Below are 18,231 nucleotides of genomic sequence, written 5' to 3'. Positions count from 1 at the left end.
TGTCACTGCGCCAAGCTGGATCTGTCGACACCGCCCCCTGCTGCGCCGCCACACCCATCTCAGCGCACCTCGGTCTGCCAAACTACCAAACTGAGCGCGCCTCGGGTTGCGCTGCTCGAAACTAGCTCTGCGCGGGGTTCGCCACCCTGCGCCACCTGCGCTGCGCCGGGAAACTAGAGCCCTGTATGTTCTCCCCTGGCGACACAAGTTTTCTCCAGGTTTTCTGGCGTCCAAAGACATGCAGGTTAGGTTAAGTGTTGACTCTAAATTGCCCATAAGTGTGATTCTGTGTGTCAGCCCTGTGATAGTCTGGCGACCTGTCTCGCCAAACTTAAGCTGGGATCAGCTCCAGCACCCCCTGCAACCCTAAATGGGGTAAGAGGTTACAGAAAATGGAGGAATGGATATAACAAAATAAGATTAAAGATAAAAAAAAATATTATGAGAGACTAGGAAAGAAGAAAATAATAATCCAAAGAACACTATGCACAATGTGGGTGGTACGGTGGCGTTGCATGTTCTCCCCATGTCAGCTTGCGTTTTCTCCCGGTTCTCCAGCCTCCTCCCACAGTCCAAAGACATGCAGGTTTGGTTAATGGGTGACTCTAAATTGCCCGTAGTTGTGAATATGAGCATGAATGGTTGCCTTTCTGTGATAGTGTGGCAACCTGTTCAGCGTGCACCCTGCCTCTCGCCAAATGCCATCTGGGATAGGCTCCAGCCCCCACCCCCATCCCCGACGACTGCGGTTACGGGTAATGAATGAAAGAATGACTTTTTCCAACCTGTATAAATATACAGCATCAATACAATTCAAAGTACAAATGAAAGCCACATCTTTACACACACATTGATTGGTTTATAATGTATCTCTGAACAACATGGGGAATAGGGCTGTGTCTAAATTACTACTTACATAATTTAAAAAATTACAGAAAAGTAGGCTCCATTGTGTGTCTGCTACTTCCCATCAGTCCTACAATGCAATGCATTATGTCTAAATTACATCTTGTGACATTCGACCTGTCAGCAGTGACACAAATCATAATGATTGATGAGTGTCTGAAATCTTAATGTACTTCTTACTATGGAGTAAACTGATTGGTTATTCAACAGGGACTAGTGAATGAGAAAACAAGGGAATGATTTTCTCACAGCAGACATGTTGGCATGTCCTGACAGGTAGAGAGCAGGTGTAACTAATTATGTTAATGATGTTCCAGCTCAGCTCCATTTAAGTGTCCTAGTAAGCAGTGCCAATGAGCCAGCCTGCAACTGGGACATCTAAATTGAATCCAGGCAATTGTTAATTAGTGGGTCAGTGCACAGTGCAAAAGGCCCAAAGTGTTCACTTGTTTGAGCCGTTGAGTCCTCTGTTTGTCCAATATTGTGATTAATAATGGAGAAGATTCAGATGTTCTAGACTCAGCAGTTATATTGACGTCAGCACTGCAGAGACAGAACAGGATGAGCGCTTTTGTTTCGCTCTACAGATACTCAAAGCAGGCCCACTTCCTGTATTTACCCAGCCCCCTCCCAAGTGCACTTCCTCTTTTCAGACCTCAGATTGCACTCCTGTAGCCTTTGGTGTACTGGTCTAACAAAGTCAAGGGCCACTGGACTTGGGTAGGAAACAGGATGAGTGGCGCCGCCCCAGAGTAAAACCCTGCACTAAAGTCAGAGAAAGTGAGAGAGGGGCACAGAAAAAGAACCAAAGACAGATATTGTTGCTTTCAAAGGTGCTGTCATCGAGCACAGACTGTGGTCTCTCTGTGGGCTACAGGCCTGATGCCAAATACACAAAGAACAGTCTGATCCTCTGATGTCAGGACAGAACAAGGCCTCTTTACCTGCTCCAGTCCCACCTGTCCCAAACCGCTTACAATGTTACTCACGTTTCTGCTCTCAGCAGCTCCCTAACACTTTTCTTTGTGTTATTTGTGACTCAATTAAGAAGCCATTCCCCATGTATTTAGATATTTGAATAGTAAAATCATATGGAGATGATTTTCACTGATTTTAATCGTCTCTCCATCTCTGAAAATCATGTATATTATGTAAGCTTATGTGTCAGACAAGTTATATCAGAAGGACTTGCTTTGCATAAATATGCCTGCAGAACAAAAGGCTGGTTCATTTCATTGCCAGTTTTCTCATGTCAATGTTCCTGCAGCTGCCAGTGAGAACCTACCCTTACTAACCAAAACATTTCTTGCTTTCGTAGCTGGAGACTATTGTAAACTTATAAGTAACTTAACTTAACTTAGTAATTATGGCCATTGCATGGTACATAAAATGACAGCAACAGGTAAAGAGTATATCCCTCAAACTAAAATCCTCGTTTGATGAATTTTGTCAGGGTTATAGTTTGCTTTCTATTGATTTGACTGTAGCCATTTTTCTGTTATCTTACTGTGTACTGACCCAAATCCTGTCTGGCAAACAAATGAATTTGGTTTATTTTACAAATCGATTGCACTTGGCAAAATTACGAGATCCTTCAGAGCTGCGAAATTTAACAATGGGCACATTTGGTCCATTGTTAAAATAATTGTTTCAATCTCATAATATGTGTTAGATAAGAAGGCAGGGGATGTTATGCTGAGGTCTTGGTGCTCCTCCAGCCATTGTGGTCTGTTAGATATTCTAGTCATCCCAAACAGCAACAAAAGTAAAAATAGAAATCCGATGTCTGTATACAGATTTTCCATCAGGTATGTCAGGGCAAAATAAACTCAGTCAAGTTTCCTTTTTCATTTTGATTTCTCGTTAATTTCTCTTGAAGGACCTAGTTTCAGTTTAGGTATCAGTGAAGTGCAGTTCTTTCCATTATTTCAGCATTTGACCTGTGTCTTTGGAAGCATGCCCAAAATTTCCAAGCTATGTAATTGATGTGGAAAACAGCAGGAAGTTCAGTGCACTCAGGCTTACAATTACAAATTAACTCAAAAGTTTCCTGTCGGCACAAAACAATGAAGTGGAAAGCTGTACTCAAGTTCTGTTTGCAGAACAGTTCAGCTCTTATGTTTCTGGTCAGGTCAACCATACAGTTTGAGAATTATAAATATCCTTTCAGGAATTTAATGTACAAACCACACCCTGTGTAAAGCAGTCAGCTGAAACACCTCTGCAAAGCTGGGACGATTCCAAGATATTTGGTATGAACTTTCTTTTGTATGTTAACCAGCAAGTCTAGCAGCCGATCTATTACGCACTTGGAAATATGAGCGTGTGAAGATGTTATTTGGTAGAAAGTATTTAGTGGGTTGTCTTTCCTCTCCCGTTCCCTCCTCTCTTCTCTTAACAGTTGTTGATGGACAGCAGTGTAATAAGATCCAGTGAGACACATGCCACAGTAGAAGAGAAGGACTTGCAGTACTAGGCCGTCTATATGAGGGCAAGAATTCTCATTGACCAGGATGCTGGAAAGTCTCTATTTATAACACGGGAATGGACCTTTAAAGAGCACTGGCATTAGGGGTTGCTGCGATGAGTCAGGGGTTATTGTTTCCATGACCCCTGGATCAACGTATTCCCCTCGTTTCCTGTTGCTCAGATCAGGAGGACACAGGGTGCCGGCAATGTGGATGTGCACATCTTTGTGAGACTGTCTTACTCAGCACTGACTCCAGCAAAAAGACGATCATTTTCTAAGCCCTCACAGTGCTGCATAAGTTTGACAGAACACAGATAAACGGTTGATGATTCCTATAAGCCCTCTGATGATAGGGAACCTGGTCCAGCCAAAGCCCAATGATACTCCAACTCTGATGCTTCAGGGATTCACAGAGACAAGGGTGTCATCTGTTAAACACCTGTGGCCAGCAGGGAGTCACTGTCAACGTTTGGCATCACCTTTGCCAGGTGACATTAAGTGCGGTTGGACTGTCAGCTCAGCAGATATGAGGTTTTATAAACACCAGGTGAAGCAACCACTTCTTTGCAAGCCTACCAATCATCCCCCTCCCTGTGTGTGTTTATGTAGTCCTAATGTCATGTATTCACCGGCCCGGCCGCTGTTTACACAGATCAGACAGTTTGTTGCGCCAGAGAAAGCAGGAGAGAGTGGGCTCAGTTATGTTTGGCCTCAGGACAAGAGAGAAAGAAGCAAACTGGAGAGCACTTGCAAATGTTTTTCAGTTTGGCCAAAGTGTGCCAAAAAAGTACTTGACTACACTGCGGCAACAGGCAGCAACACATGCAATGAAACACACCATCAGGCAATAGACTGAAATAGTTAATTAGTTAATTTTAAGCCTTCTGGTTCAAATGTTTTATTAATATCTCAGTCATTTTATGCTTTTATTTTTAAACTGGCAAAATATAAACTAAAGTTCCTGCTCCATTTTGAGTGTGGACTAGATCTTGATCCATTTCTTTTGAAATGACTATCCTCTGCAAAGACCACCAATTGACAACAGTGATGCCCCAGTTATCAGGATAATTGTCACACCCTCAAGCTCCTCTCGTCTGTTGCACGTGACGGAAAATAGTTGAGGTCAGCGTGAGATGAGATCATTTTACTCTATTCTTACCGTTTCTCTCAGGAGCCTCAAAAGCAGCCCATCAGGTCGGTATTATTATCTCTCTGAACTCGTTCCATCTTTGTCTCGCTGACAGACGTACACTCACGTAGTAGTATACGGGCATATTGACCGTGCGAGGTGCTCTGCGGTGTTAAGTGGCCTGCTGGAGTCACTGAGCCATCACACATCAGAGGTTGCGTAGTGTAACATTACCGCGTTCTCGTGTCTCAGAACACTAGGTGAAAGGGTTAGGATGAATAAGTGAAGTGCTCAGGCCCTGGGGAGGCCAACACAGAGACACCCTATCATGTAACACCTGCAGCTCCACTGCTACTCTGCCAGTCTAAAAAGCCTTTGTGCTGTGTGCTGCATGTATCCAGGTGTGAGTTTAAGTTTGTTATTAACACATTTGGAGCAACATAAGGCATGTTCAAAGTTACAGTTTTAGGTAGGATGTCCCCTTGTTTTGAATTTTGCTGTCATTTATGGTGTAGAGGGGAGACAGAGACAGACTGTGGTTGTCGCACGTCTCAACAACTGTCTGTCTCTCTCTACCCTCTTGTTTTGAATTTTGCTGTCATTTATGGTGCAGAGGGGAGAGAGAGACAGACAGTGGTTGAGACGTGTGACAGCCACACTAACCATGCCACTGCAAACAAAACAAAGGCCCCCGCAGGTAAAAAGCCAATAACAGCAATATAATAATGTAATCCGTGCAAAGGATGTACGGATGACAGAAAAAAACACTCAACAGAATAGAGTTCATTCAGGTGACTCAAGCACAGGCTGCACCAAAGCAACATATGCTTATGGATGGATCACTGAATGGGCAGTTCAGGCAGTTTGAGGGTCAAACTCTTAACCTGTTGTTGTCATTTTATATACCATGTAATTACCATAATTACTCAAACTTTATTTAGTTTCCATTAGTCTCCAGCTACTAAAGCATGAAATGTTTTGGATAATTAGACTAGGTTCTCATTAGCGGCTGCAGTATCATTGACATGAGGAAATTGGCAGTGAAGTAAACCAGCATTTTGTTATTCAGGTCAAACCACACAAACAATACAAGTCCTTCTGATATAACTTGTCTGACGCATGAGATTACATAAAAGACGAGGAGAAAATTAAAATCTGTGAAGATCATTTACATAGATAAACCACACAGAGACACAAAAAGACACAAAATTAACTCAAAGAGACCACAAACCACAAAAAGATGCAAAACAGCCACAAAGAGAAATAAAAAACAAACATAAAAAGAGGCAAAACAGTGACGAAATCTGTGTCTCGTGTGTAGGAGATGTGGTAGGACCTTTTGCATATCTTAACAGGCCCATTGTCTCATAATCAGCCCATGCATACACTGGAGGACACTTATAAAAGAGAGAAATTCTCTCGAGACAGCGAGAAGGCCGAAAAAAGTATAGAGCAGGTTTGTTATTTTAAACTTTATTTTGTAAAATTAATAAACCATTAAGGAACAGCTTGGACGCAGGGTAGTGTGCACTGTGAAGCTGTATTATCTAGGAAAACAGAAGTATCGGTTCAGGACTATTGGCAGATGGGACCTATTCTATATCAAATATCCCGAAATGGGATCAGGGCAAAAAAACTTGATCGGGACAGCCTTAGTTTTTGGTAAAGTAGCTCCAAAATGTATTTAGTTTACCTGGAAAATCTGTGAAGACTGATGGAGGAAATATATTTATAGGATTGAGTCATTGAGTATTCTCTGATGCCTGTAGAGTACATAGAGATATAACAGCACATGTGTAAACATATCAGTAACACAGTACATGTTGTGCATAGACACAGTGTCTCTCTGGTTTAAATTACAGAGTCTCAAATCTCTTTCTTAATGAGTGCGATAATGTTCAGCGCCTCATTATGAAAAGTACCGACATTAAAAGGGACCCCAGGCTTCACTGGAAGCATCTATAGTGATCAGACCTTTTCATTACCTTCAGAAGAATGTGTATTTCCACATATCTCCACATGAGAATGTTTAGTCTGAATATCCTCGTATAGTGTGCCCAAACTGAGTAAAGAAAATACAAATGTAATAGTCTAGTTGTAGTGTATACACTATCTGAATTCAAACAAACATTCCAATATTTCTGAACTAAAAGAAATCATTTTATATGTTCAAGGTTTGGGTTATAATGTTTCACTCTGAAGCACAATTACAACAGTGATGTCCATTAAGGAATTGGCTGGCTTACAAGAAATGAGTTTTATGTAATAGGAGGAAAAACCCTCCCTTGGGAACAGGTCCCTGAACCCACCTACCTTTGTTAGAGAGTTCACAGTGGAGACAATGAGGAGGAGGATGACATGTGACAGGGGTCCCTGGCTCTATTCAAACCCAGTGTATTGCGCTTGTGTAATGTGACGAACTCTTAAAAAGCCCTTGTCTGTGCATGCCACTGAAGCACAATGGCTTTATTATTATAGCTATTTTATAATCCCAGTTTATAATCATTATCTTCGAGCATTTCAGGATCAGACAGCTTTACATATCTTACACATAATTATCCCATCCAAAGAACCTCTTAGCCTCCACAGTAGAAAGAATAAATATTACTCATCCACTGCAAGAGCTCTGTCCTCACCCTTCTCTCTAGAGCCAAGTCTGTAAAGAATCATGGGTGTCCGTCAGTGAGTTTGTGGGAGCTGTGCAGTTATACCATGCAGTCATAGATCAGTTTTCCTGAACCTTATGTAAGCAGAAGATCTTTGTGCAGCACATGTCACCAGTGTCGCTGACCCTTTGCTTGTGCTTTGCCCCTTGTGGTGATGCTTGCAGGGTTTCTAGGTCAGCTAAGCTCTGCTGACACACTGGCTCGCAACAGAAGATAAATGGCTGATAGAGCTGTTCATGCACGCACACACACACACAGACGCACACACACACTGCTTTTAGTTTCTTCTAAAGCAAGGAGAAGTTGTGTGATTACTTTGGCCAGTGACAGGGTATCTGACATCTCACTTTTCACCTCCGTCATACGCAAGAGAGACTTGAGGGAACTCTCTGTGGGTGTCTGAGCATGCTCCCTGGGGAGTAAGGTGTGGCATGGAGAAACTGCAGGAGGAAGGAGCACTGACGTAAAGATTGGAAAGAAGAGATGGAGTTATGCATGCGTAAATGCCTCAACTTCTGCTGATGTTTCTGCCTTAAGGTTGGGCTATACTTGAACAACCCAGTCACCAGAACTAATGTTGGCAATGTACATTTCTTCGGTTATCTACTTTAACGTTGTACGTTATTATGTAGCTGATATATAGAAACTTTACATTTTCAACAATGCTGTGGCTCATGTATGGTTATGTTTAGTTTATCCAGTTTTGGTGACACAATCACTGCTGGAAACAGTGTCTTGAACAGTGGTCTGCAGCTTGGCAGCCGTCTTGCCAAGGCTTTACTCAATCCACCATCCCCTCCACCTCCCAATGACAAATTCACCTCACAAACATGTAATCAGGACTATGTCACTTTAGAAACGTTGATATGATATGATATGATATGATATGATATGATATGATATGATATGATATGTAGTGTGCTGCTGGTGTAACATATCTGGAGTTTGCAATAACTTTCAATGCCTACATTTTATTCTGATGACTAGACTGACTTGAAAAATCTAGTTCATACGACACATTGGTATACAACCCAATCGCCAGAATAAATGTTTGTACATTTCGGCAAACCACAGATATGTTACATTTCTGCATTATTTCGTAGTGGATACCTTGAAACATTATGTTTCTCAACAACGCTGTGGTGAAGGTGTGGTTAGGGTATGGTTAGGAAAAGATCATGTTTTGGCTTAAAAACACCCATGTTTGTAAGCACAACGCTGCTGATAAAGCAGGGACAGGCTGATTAAAAAACACGGGTTTGCTGGCTTTATGCTGCTGGAAAACGCTTCAGTGTGTCTATAAAGAACATCCAGGTTCAGTGGCACAAACACTGGTGGAAACGCTGCAAGGGTCACCAAAAAAAAACGTTCTGGTCTCGAACAGTGGTCTGCATTGGTCTGCAGCTTGGCAGGTGTCTTGTGTAGGTGAGACGCCATCCACCGTCCCCTCCAACTACTGATAACACTCTAGAAAAATTGACATGATATGTATGAAACATGTTAATGTAATGTTTCCGTGGTTTGCAGAAACTTACGATGCCAACATTTTACTCTGGCGACTGAGCTGACTTCAAACTAGTTTGTACGACTGTACCTGTACATTTCTGCAAACCGCAGATTTGTCACATTTGCACATTATTTTGTGCATTGTCCAAACACATCAGTAGTGATGTGACAAATTACTGTAAAGGTGGCCCACTGGCTGTTTTTTATATAACTTGCTCTAGTTCATTGCCTTAAGGACTAAGAGAATAACATCCATATGTGGGCATTATATAATGTTTGGTCCCTAGAATATTGTATAAGACCCAGTGGATCTTATTCCTCAAAGACCATTTCAAGCACGTACATTATGGTTCATGTGTCCACCACGTGAAACACGAAAACAACATAGATGTACTGTACGTGTGAGTTCACTGACATAGGATATGAGGTGTCCTACTTGGGAGTATACGTGGAATATGTTATAAGAGATGTATAGAATTATGTGATTGTCAACTCTAAAGGGTTCATTCTCCACCCGCCCTCCCTTCTTGGCTATATTTAAGCTGTTCTCGTTAAGAGCAAATGTGTCCTCTTATCCCCTGGCACAGGCTGTAATTTACCTCTCTTTCTTTCCTACTAAAGAGCCAGGCTGTTTTTAGTACTGTCTCTGAAGGTTACTTCCACCATCCCTCCCTCCAACTTGCAAGACCTACGAAGATTTCTGGGTTTTGATTTTTTTTCTAACTTTCTCAGATACTTAACCTTTCGCCAAGGGAGCCCTGTCCCAGTTCTCAGCTCTTTTTTGGCAGAACTTCTTTTTGAAGAATATGCCCCTTCAGGGAGAATAGGTGGGAAATACGGATTAGGTTAGAAAATCTCCTGACTTCTCATCTGCCTCACATCATTACCTCCAACCAGTACAGCTTGCACTGGCATAATTAACTCTTCACTTGCCTTATTTGCTTAAGCTCTGCCATCTTCTTGTTCCCAATAGCATAAGGCAAATGGACATGGCGTTCATTGGGAGTTTGTGTTGACATATCTTTTCACAGAGTAAGCCGCTCTCTTTCCTGGCTGTGCCCTCCGTCTGCTACCACAGAATTCTCACCCAGTCTGGGTTCTCAGAGGAGAGGGCCAAATGCCCTTTGCTGCCTGCCAGTCAGACAGCTCTCCAGCCACGGCCCCTTCTATTTTATCCTGTCTCTGCATTGTTCGCTCTGTCCTCCTTTTGTCCGATCCCTTTCTTGATCTCTGGGATTTACTGCTGGTAGTGGTGATGGTGGGCTCTGGGGTCAGGGTTATGCAACTCTAGGATTACTCCGTGGGACAAATTGAGTCCGACAGGCTGAAACTACAGTACGAAGGGCAGAGGTTCACACACATTCCTATAGAGCTGGTCAGAGGAAAGAATACACTTCATATTATATGCTGATACATTGAGGCTGTATTTAAGGGTGTCTGTTGTAAGCATGTTTTATTTGTTGGTTACCAAACTACCTTTCAAGGCCTTCCTCATTTTCTCTTTTGGTTTGCTTTGACAGTGTCCCCTGGCTTGTGCATACAAGGGCAGATGAGTGGCACCTGTGGCACTGACCTACTCTGGCCCAGGTCCCAGGCCTTTTGGGATTCCCATGAAACCCCCTCTGTCACTAAGGCTTACTGGGTCTAGTTTCCTTTGGCACCAGAAAGTGACAGAAACAAATGACGGGGGGGTTCAACAAGGAGTGGCTGGGGTTTCTCACATGCACATCCATGCTGGTTGTTACCCTGGATATGTCTGATATATGTCAAACCTGCTTAATCAATTTGTTGGACATGACCTCCAACCCCATTCCTTGATATATTCACAGGCTGGGCTGGGCGCCAAGCAATTACGCTAACATTGCCAATCCAATCCAATTCTTTGATGCAGAATTCACAAAGTACTGACTGCAAAAACATTAATCTGTTTTAACAGGTTTATTATTGAGTCCTATTTTTTTTTTTTTTCCAAGAATAAGTGAAAGAAATCGGCCAGTAGGGTGAAAGGGTTTTACAGGTTTGAAGGGACAGTTCACCCAGAAATCAAAATCAAATTGTCTTACCTGTAGCACTATTTATCAGTCTAGATTATTTTGGTGGGAGTTGCAGAGTATTAGAGATATCAGCTGTAGAGATGTTTGTCTTCTCTCAAATAATAGAGCTAGATGGCACTCAGCTTGTAGTGCTCAAAGTGCCAAAAAATACATTGAAAAACTTAACCACCACAACAATTAATTTCTTTCTGCCGATCTACTGTAGCTCACCTAGCACCACTGAGCTAGCTAACATTATAGCTCAGCTGAGGAGGACGCCATTAATGTTTGCATATCATGCTATCATGAGCACAAGCCTCTTGCCCATGAGTAAATGCATGCTTCCTTCTGTGTAGTGATACGGTTGGCGGGCATAGTTTGGTAGAAAGTAAATAATTCCGACATGAAACTGCTCACAACAAGGTCTGTGGATTATCTTGAGTAACCGGGTCATTATCTCTGTAAAAAGACATTGCTGTTGAGTTTTTAAAATTTTATGTAAAAGCTATCATAAAAACTTTTTTTTTATGACCCTTTGAACGCCACAAGCTGAGTGCCCTCTACTTCCATTATATTCCAGAGAAGGCAGACATCTCTACAGTCGATATCTCCAACACTCGACAACTCACACCAAAAAAATCTAGATCGATAGATAGCACAAGTAAGAGGAAAGATATGTATTGTTGATTTTTGGGGTTAACTGTCCCTTTAAAATCTTCCCAGAATCAACTGTCATTCTCTGTAGATTAGTTTAAATATAATTATCCATTCAAGCTTGAGTGTGTGAGTGTGTATGCTGTGTGTCCATGTCCCTGCTGAGGTTACAGGAGATGAGGGGTCCTGAACAGCCCCAGGAGGGGGGTAAATGTCATGTACACATCAGTGACGCAGGGCAATGATGCAGCTTCACGTTCCCTCTCTCTCTCACTACCAGTTACAACGTCATCATTCTCACGGCGTCCCAACAGACTGCAGTAAAACCTCCACCGCAGCCATTTACCCACGAAATGACCCCAAACTGCAGTCATTACCACATTACCACAGAGGCCCATTGCCATGCAGTCATCACAGTCACAGAATGTCATTAACACATTTACAGTCACCTCCTCCAATTTCACACCGAGGGTGCTGCAGTCTGACTGTGGCGTGACTGTATTCCTGTGGGGACGTTTGTTAGATCAACTGCTGGGAACCGTTCGTCCTTAACAACCAGTCTATCTACTGCTGATAATTGACACACATCCTCCAGCTGCACTCTGTAGTGATGCTCGATTTTATGTTATATAAGTAATCCATAAATGGTCTCATTCACTATACTTACAAGAGACACACTTCTTTTTCATACTGGCCTTCAGAGACTCCTTTATGTAAATGCTTTAAAAGAGAAAAACTAGTCATTTCTACTGGAAATGATTTCTCCCTCAATGCACTTGTAGGCTTGGCTTCTTGGAATTTAGGAGATTATCTAATGTGAGTAGGTTAATAAAGATGTCACTGCTCAGCAATAAGGTTTCTATTGCAAAATGTGGAGGTGGGTATTCAGCAAGACAATATTTAAAGTGGTTCTCTTATTTTATGTCATATGTATAATTCTAGAATGTTGGATATTCATATTAAACGTGGCCAAAGTTTCGAATAATGAGGTAAAATTATGTGAAAGTAATCCCTGTGAGCAAAAACCTGAGGCTTCAGACTGTTAAGTTTCTTACTGTGTTTTCTTCTTTCAAGACAAGCTGACATCAGCTTTTGCTCCTGGCATGCTACTGTGTTCAGAAAGTGTTCACATTGCATAGCCTGTGCTGCTACATGTAGCCACATAATCTTGGTTGCCGATGTTACTCATTTCTTACCAATTTTGGATCATATTTCTGCTTGAACATGTCCCGTTGTGAAGGTTTTGGTTTAGAAGTTTTTATTGGTGATTTTTTTTTCTCAGTAGAAAGTGCTGCTATTCTCTGCTACTGTCATTCCCTGGCTGGAATGACGAAACAATGTAGAGAGGCGGAGTTGAGGAAGACCTGGAGACACTGACCAATCAGAGCAGAATGGGCCTTTAAAGAGACAGGAGCTAAAATTGAGTGTGTCAGGCGGAGGGTGAATCCAGTTGTTCCAGCCAGACCGTATGAGGAAAATTAAGTGTTTTTTGAACATTAAAGCATGTAAATATGTTCCAATAGAAACACAAATATGAACCTGAAAATGAGCATAATAGCTTCTCTTTAAATTTTGACAGAATAATGCAATTTGCTATAAATATTGCAATGATTAAATGCCCCTAATGTGCTGTGTGGAGACTAATTCATGTATTAATTCATGTATTCCCTTAAATGTAGACCTACTGACTCTGTGTTAATTATTTTTGCCATGTTTTATCACACTTGTATTGTTTGTTAGCATTTTATGTATGTCTTAATACTTGATACCATTAGGACTTAGGCAAAACTAGTATGCTACTATTGATAGCAATGCTAATGCAGCCATTTGATTCCAATTCACAATATTTATAAATTAAGTAGTAAATTAACAAAAAAGTCAGTGTTGTCCCCTTTAAAATAACATGTATAAATCCACCTCCTCAGTATGTTTTGGGGGCTCTCTATCTTTATGTCTGTCTGATATTTTTCCACTGAATTTGTGAAGTTTAGATAAGGTGGTGGGTCCTCATCACAGTGGCTCAGGTTTTTTTTTGTAGTGTGTGTTAAGTAGCGTTCACCCTTCATCCCGCCTCCTTCCCTTTCATCTTCCTTTACGCCGTCATACACTGCAGCGCTCGCTGTGCTCGGAAAATTCCACACTGCAGCAAAGAGAGGGGTGGCAGCAGAGAGAGAGGGAGAGAGACGCAGGTGGGATGAGGGAGGGAAGGGATGAGAATATGCTCGTAAGAAATAATCGATGATGTGAGTTTTCAGTATGTTGTAGGAGGAGTAACGCATTCACACTTTGATGCAAACACTGTAAGTGAGATATGTAGGATAAGAGTCAGGAAGGGGGTGTGTGCATCTGCAATTAGGATTAGGTGCATATGCAGACAATGAGGGGAAATGTTACACAGCACTAATGCATTAAAAGATGAACTATATTTTAAATAGAATGTATCTGTATTGTCCACCAGCATGGAAATTTGTCTTTGGCCCACCAGGCACAAGAAAAGACAAAATAAAATGCAGACAGCAAACAGATTTTACCCCTTCAGTATACTGTCAGAATAATGAGGACAGATTATAACATGGAGGAGACATAGATAATGATGAGCTATTTAAGATTGAAAGCTATGTAAATATGTTTGAACAGGGTAGGAGAGCTGTGTTTATGCAGAGAGATGGAGAGAAATGAGGGATGGAGGGATGGAGGCGTGCAGCTCTTTGGTCAAAGTAACCTCTGCAGAAACGTGCGTCCATCATCACGTGCAGTGAGAATAAGCAGAAAAGCACTGCGGTACCCCAACACTACTTCTCAAAGCTGGCTCCCACAAACACCGAACTCTGAGCTGCAGCTTTAATCCACACCCCCACTCCCGTACAAATAAATACAAATCATGCAAACATGACTTACATTACTCACACAGATGTATGGGAATGTATGCCTTCTATGTACATGTGTCTGTTCAAACACAACATTGCAGATGATTGATGCACGTTTGGGATTAGGAGGAGCTACAAATAAGGACAGATCATGCTTACATGACTTACATTACTCACAGATGTATGGAATGGATGCCTTTTACATTCTCGTGTCTATTCAAACACAAAATTGCTGATGACACATATTGTATCATAACCTACATCTACCTGGCACAGACTTTTGATTGACATCAATATAGGAACTTTAATCTGCAATAACTTCTGTTTTGGAAGCAAGTTGTGAACACATCATTTACACATCGCCTTTTATGTTGACATGGTGAAATTGTTTGCAAACAGTTGCTTATTTACACATCCAGCAGCTTTAGATCAACATTATTATTCATGTTTTATTTGTGTCCACTCGTCCAATTAATATTCACTCTCTTTTAGCTCTTTTTTGGTCTATACCTACCCCTGAAGGAAATATCTTGCTCTCTTTAGCTGCTAGATGCTCTACTATGTTCACCAGCTAGTCGCTAACTTTGTCTTTCTGCTGTTTAGTCCAAGCATGTAGTGCATAGTGGGTTTTTAGAGCTATTTTGCTGAAAATAGCTGCCTGCTGCCAACACATTCTCACTCTAACCTCGTCACATATCCACGTTTTGGTCATGGACTTTCCATGTCCACATACGACTGGCAAGGTACCCTGGGTGCGTTGGTTGTTGACGTTCTGGGACACCATGTCAAGTTCTGCCTGTTACGTGCATTTTCCTCTTTCAAAATACACTTCTGTTTTCACAGGAAGTTTATGGTTATATACATTCTCTTAACAACTTTGTCACTATGTCAGTACAACACTGCGAATTTACTTTTTTTTCTTTCTACAACAAACACTCGTGATTGGGTTTAGGCGACAAAAACACGTGGTTAGGTTTAAGAAAAAATAACAGGGTTTGGCTTTAGAATCTTATGGGACGCCAACACCACTCTCTTAGGTGAAAGCCAGTGTTTGCTGGACCCATCCACCACCCCTTCCGCCCGCACTTATTGGACTTCTGCCGCCTTAACTTTCATCTGTGTCCCACTGCATTTCCCCCTGACATTAAACTATAACGGCAACCGGTCGCATATCACGCCAGTGTTAAAGGACACCTTTTTCCGTTGGCTTCTGCCACTGCAAGTTACTGGCCAAGCGTTGGATTTCGACAACTTTGGAGTGAGAATGGCCTCCTGCTGCTGCCAAAAACAATACTATGAGAGCCATGAGAGTCAACCAGAATGGTAAACTTACAGGGCGTACCGCTAAACAAACAACTGAAACTCACTATAAAGCTCCATAATGTGAGGGGAGCTTCAGTTTTAAGCAAAACATTTTTTTCACATTCTCATCTGATACATTGTTATTCGAAAGATATTAATTATAGCTGCTTTAATTAGGCTTAAGCATGCTGTATTCAAAGTAACTCACACAAACTCGAACTAGATACCATGGAAACACACTCGAGGCCAAGTGCCACAAAACAGACGTCACAATGTTACAAATCAATCAACCTGCCTTAGGGATCCTTTCATGCACATTGATTCAAAACATGTAGCCTAATACGTTATTGATCAACGTCACATGGTTTGCAGATGGAATGACAAGTGGTTAGAAAGATAGAGAGGATTGTGACACGTGAATGAGAGACGGGTGTGCTACTCGTTCATTAAATTCAGTTCACATTGTTGGATACCTCTATTTATAATGAGGCTAAGTCCTGAGTGCCACTCATTCCAATTTATAGCAGCGCTGTTTTAAGCCTCATTTAATCTGCAAAGAGTGGCTTGTGCTGCAGGGAAGTTCGGGTTTGCTTTGTGAGTCAGCACTTTCAGGTTTGTTCAGCAAAAGGCATACACTTTTTGTGACACTGCAGGAACAGCAGCCGCATCTATGACTCAGATACAATATAAAGCAGGATATCTGCAGGTTTATGACCTCAGGCTACAAGGTTTTATATGTGCAGGTTTATTGTCATTTTCAGTTTGAGTCACCTTCAGATACGCTTTCAGGTACAACAACACCTTAAATTTAAGAACTGAAACTAAAAGACTGACCTTCAAGCAAACAGTGCTGGCCTCAAACTAAATAACTTTTCAAGCGATTTCACTCCCGCAGACAAATTTCCGATGTTGGAATAAAATCATGACAGTTTTACCTTCGTTGGAGCAGCTCCAGTGATCTAGGTCGTTTGGTGTAAGGTGGTCATAAAACTCAGTGTGAGATGTCTTAAATGAGTCTTTTTGCGTCTTGCGTCACATTTAAACAAACATGGTCAAACATGTTTAATAGTATCGTTTAGTTTTTAGTCTTGGCTCATGCAAATAGTGAAGTTTAATGATGTGTACTTTGTCAACAGCCAATAGGTGCGCACTCTCCAGCACCAAACAGGGAACAAACCAGGTAGACAGTAAACATGGAGGGGACTCTGGGAGGTCAGAATGTGAACAAGACTTGGTTCTCTTGTACTGTGAGAAATGAGGAGAATCTAATGGAGCTGTGGAGAGAACAAGAGTCGGTGTTTAATTCAGCATGCATCTGATCCATCTTATTAACCATAAAACTTCAATTAAAAGCCTAGTCCCAATTAAACGCCCAGTCCCTTTTACTAGCTTGGTGTGGCTACACATTTTGACAAATAAACACCTGTCTCAATTAGACACCTAGTGTCTCATTTCTAAAACAGTGCGTAGGATCCATACTAAAAATGTACATGCAGACAAAAGCCAAAAATGGCATGCACCAAAAAATATGGGACAATTTCTGCAATTAGGCTTCCACCTCACCATTGGCATCGCCAATCTCCCATCTCCAAAATGTCCATAAGCACGGGACAAAGTTTATCCCATCAAATCTGTTTTTAGACATCACATCTTTTGCATGGGAAATGGCGTACACCACTTTGAGGCCACATTTTGTGCGTATGCAAGGTTTATAAATGAGACCCCTGGTCTGGCTGCCAAGCAGTTCATTTTAATAAAATCTTTGGATTTTTAAAACCAGTTTGTTGGCTACCCATTTCAGCTAACTTTAGGTAGCTGTTTAGATTGCACACACAAATGCAAACGTTTAAACTTTTGTCAATATGGAGATGCTACACATCGTTCAAATAAACAATTTGAGCACTTTTCCCATCTTTGTTGAGCAATGATTTTGCGTAAAGGTAATTAAAGGCCTCTCCCATATAGACGCCTGTTCCAAATATAAGCCTGTTGACTTCAGTGATTTAAGTAAATAATAGCCTGGGCTACTAATTGAAGTTTTATGGTAAGAATTTTTCATTTTTAAAAGTCTTTACAAAGTCCTCTATTGTATGGTAGGCATAAAACTCAGGTTATGCCAGATACATTTTTGATATTTATTTAAATGACTACCTGAATGTTTTGCTCTTTAATAACAACAACAAAATAGAGGGATTAGTCATTTTATAGACTGAGCTTATGTTATGTTGCAAATTGAAACCAGATCCAAAGGAGGTACCTTTATTTCTAGAGAAATAGAGATAGCTGTTGAAATCCAATTGTGGAGCAATTTCTATGCTTATTCGCATCATGGAAATGCTGCTCGACCTCCAATTTACTGCTGTGAATTATTCAAGCATCAGTCGTGCTCTGAAACCCAAACAGCCAAGCTCTTGTTACAGTTAACCTTCACAAACAAATCTTGGTTTCTGTATCAGGTTGTCCACTGTTTTCAGAGATGATCAGTCTGTTAAGAATGGGAAATGTTTAAATAGATGTTCATGTCATTGTGTATATCTGCATGGCCTCTGATTAATGCCTGGTGTCTAGACTGGGCAACACTTTGGGTCCCTCACATTCCCTTCTATTATTAGTGTAGAGAAGTCTAAGCAAAGTAGTGTGCAGTGCAGGTTCGGGCACTGAGGTACTTCAACTCCTTTACATATACCCCGGTCCCTCA

The sequence above is a fragment of the Epinephelus moara genome, chromosome 24, assembly GCF_006386435.1.
Source record: "Epinephelus moara isolate mb chromosome 24, YSFRI_EMoa_1.0, whole genome shotgun sequence".
NCBI lineage: Eukaryota > Metazoa > Chordata > Actinopteri > Perciformes > Serranidae > Epinephelus > Epinephelus moara.
The sequence above is the reverse complement of the archived record's forward strand: the minus strand, read 5'-3'. Positions refer to the sequence as shown.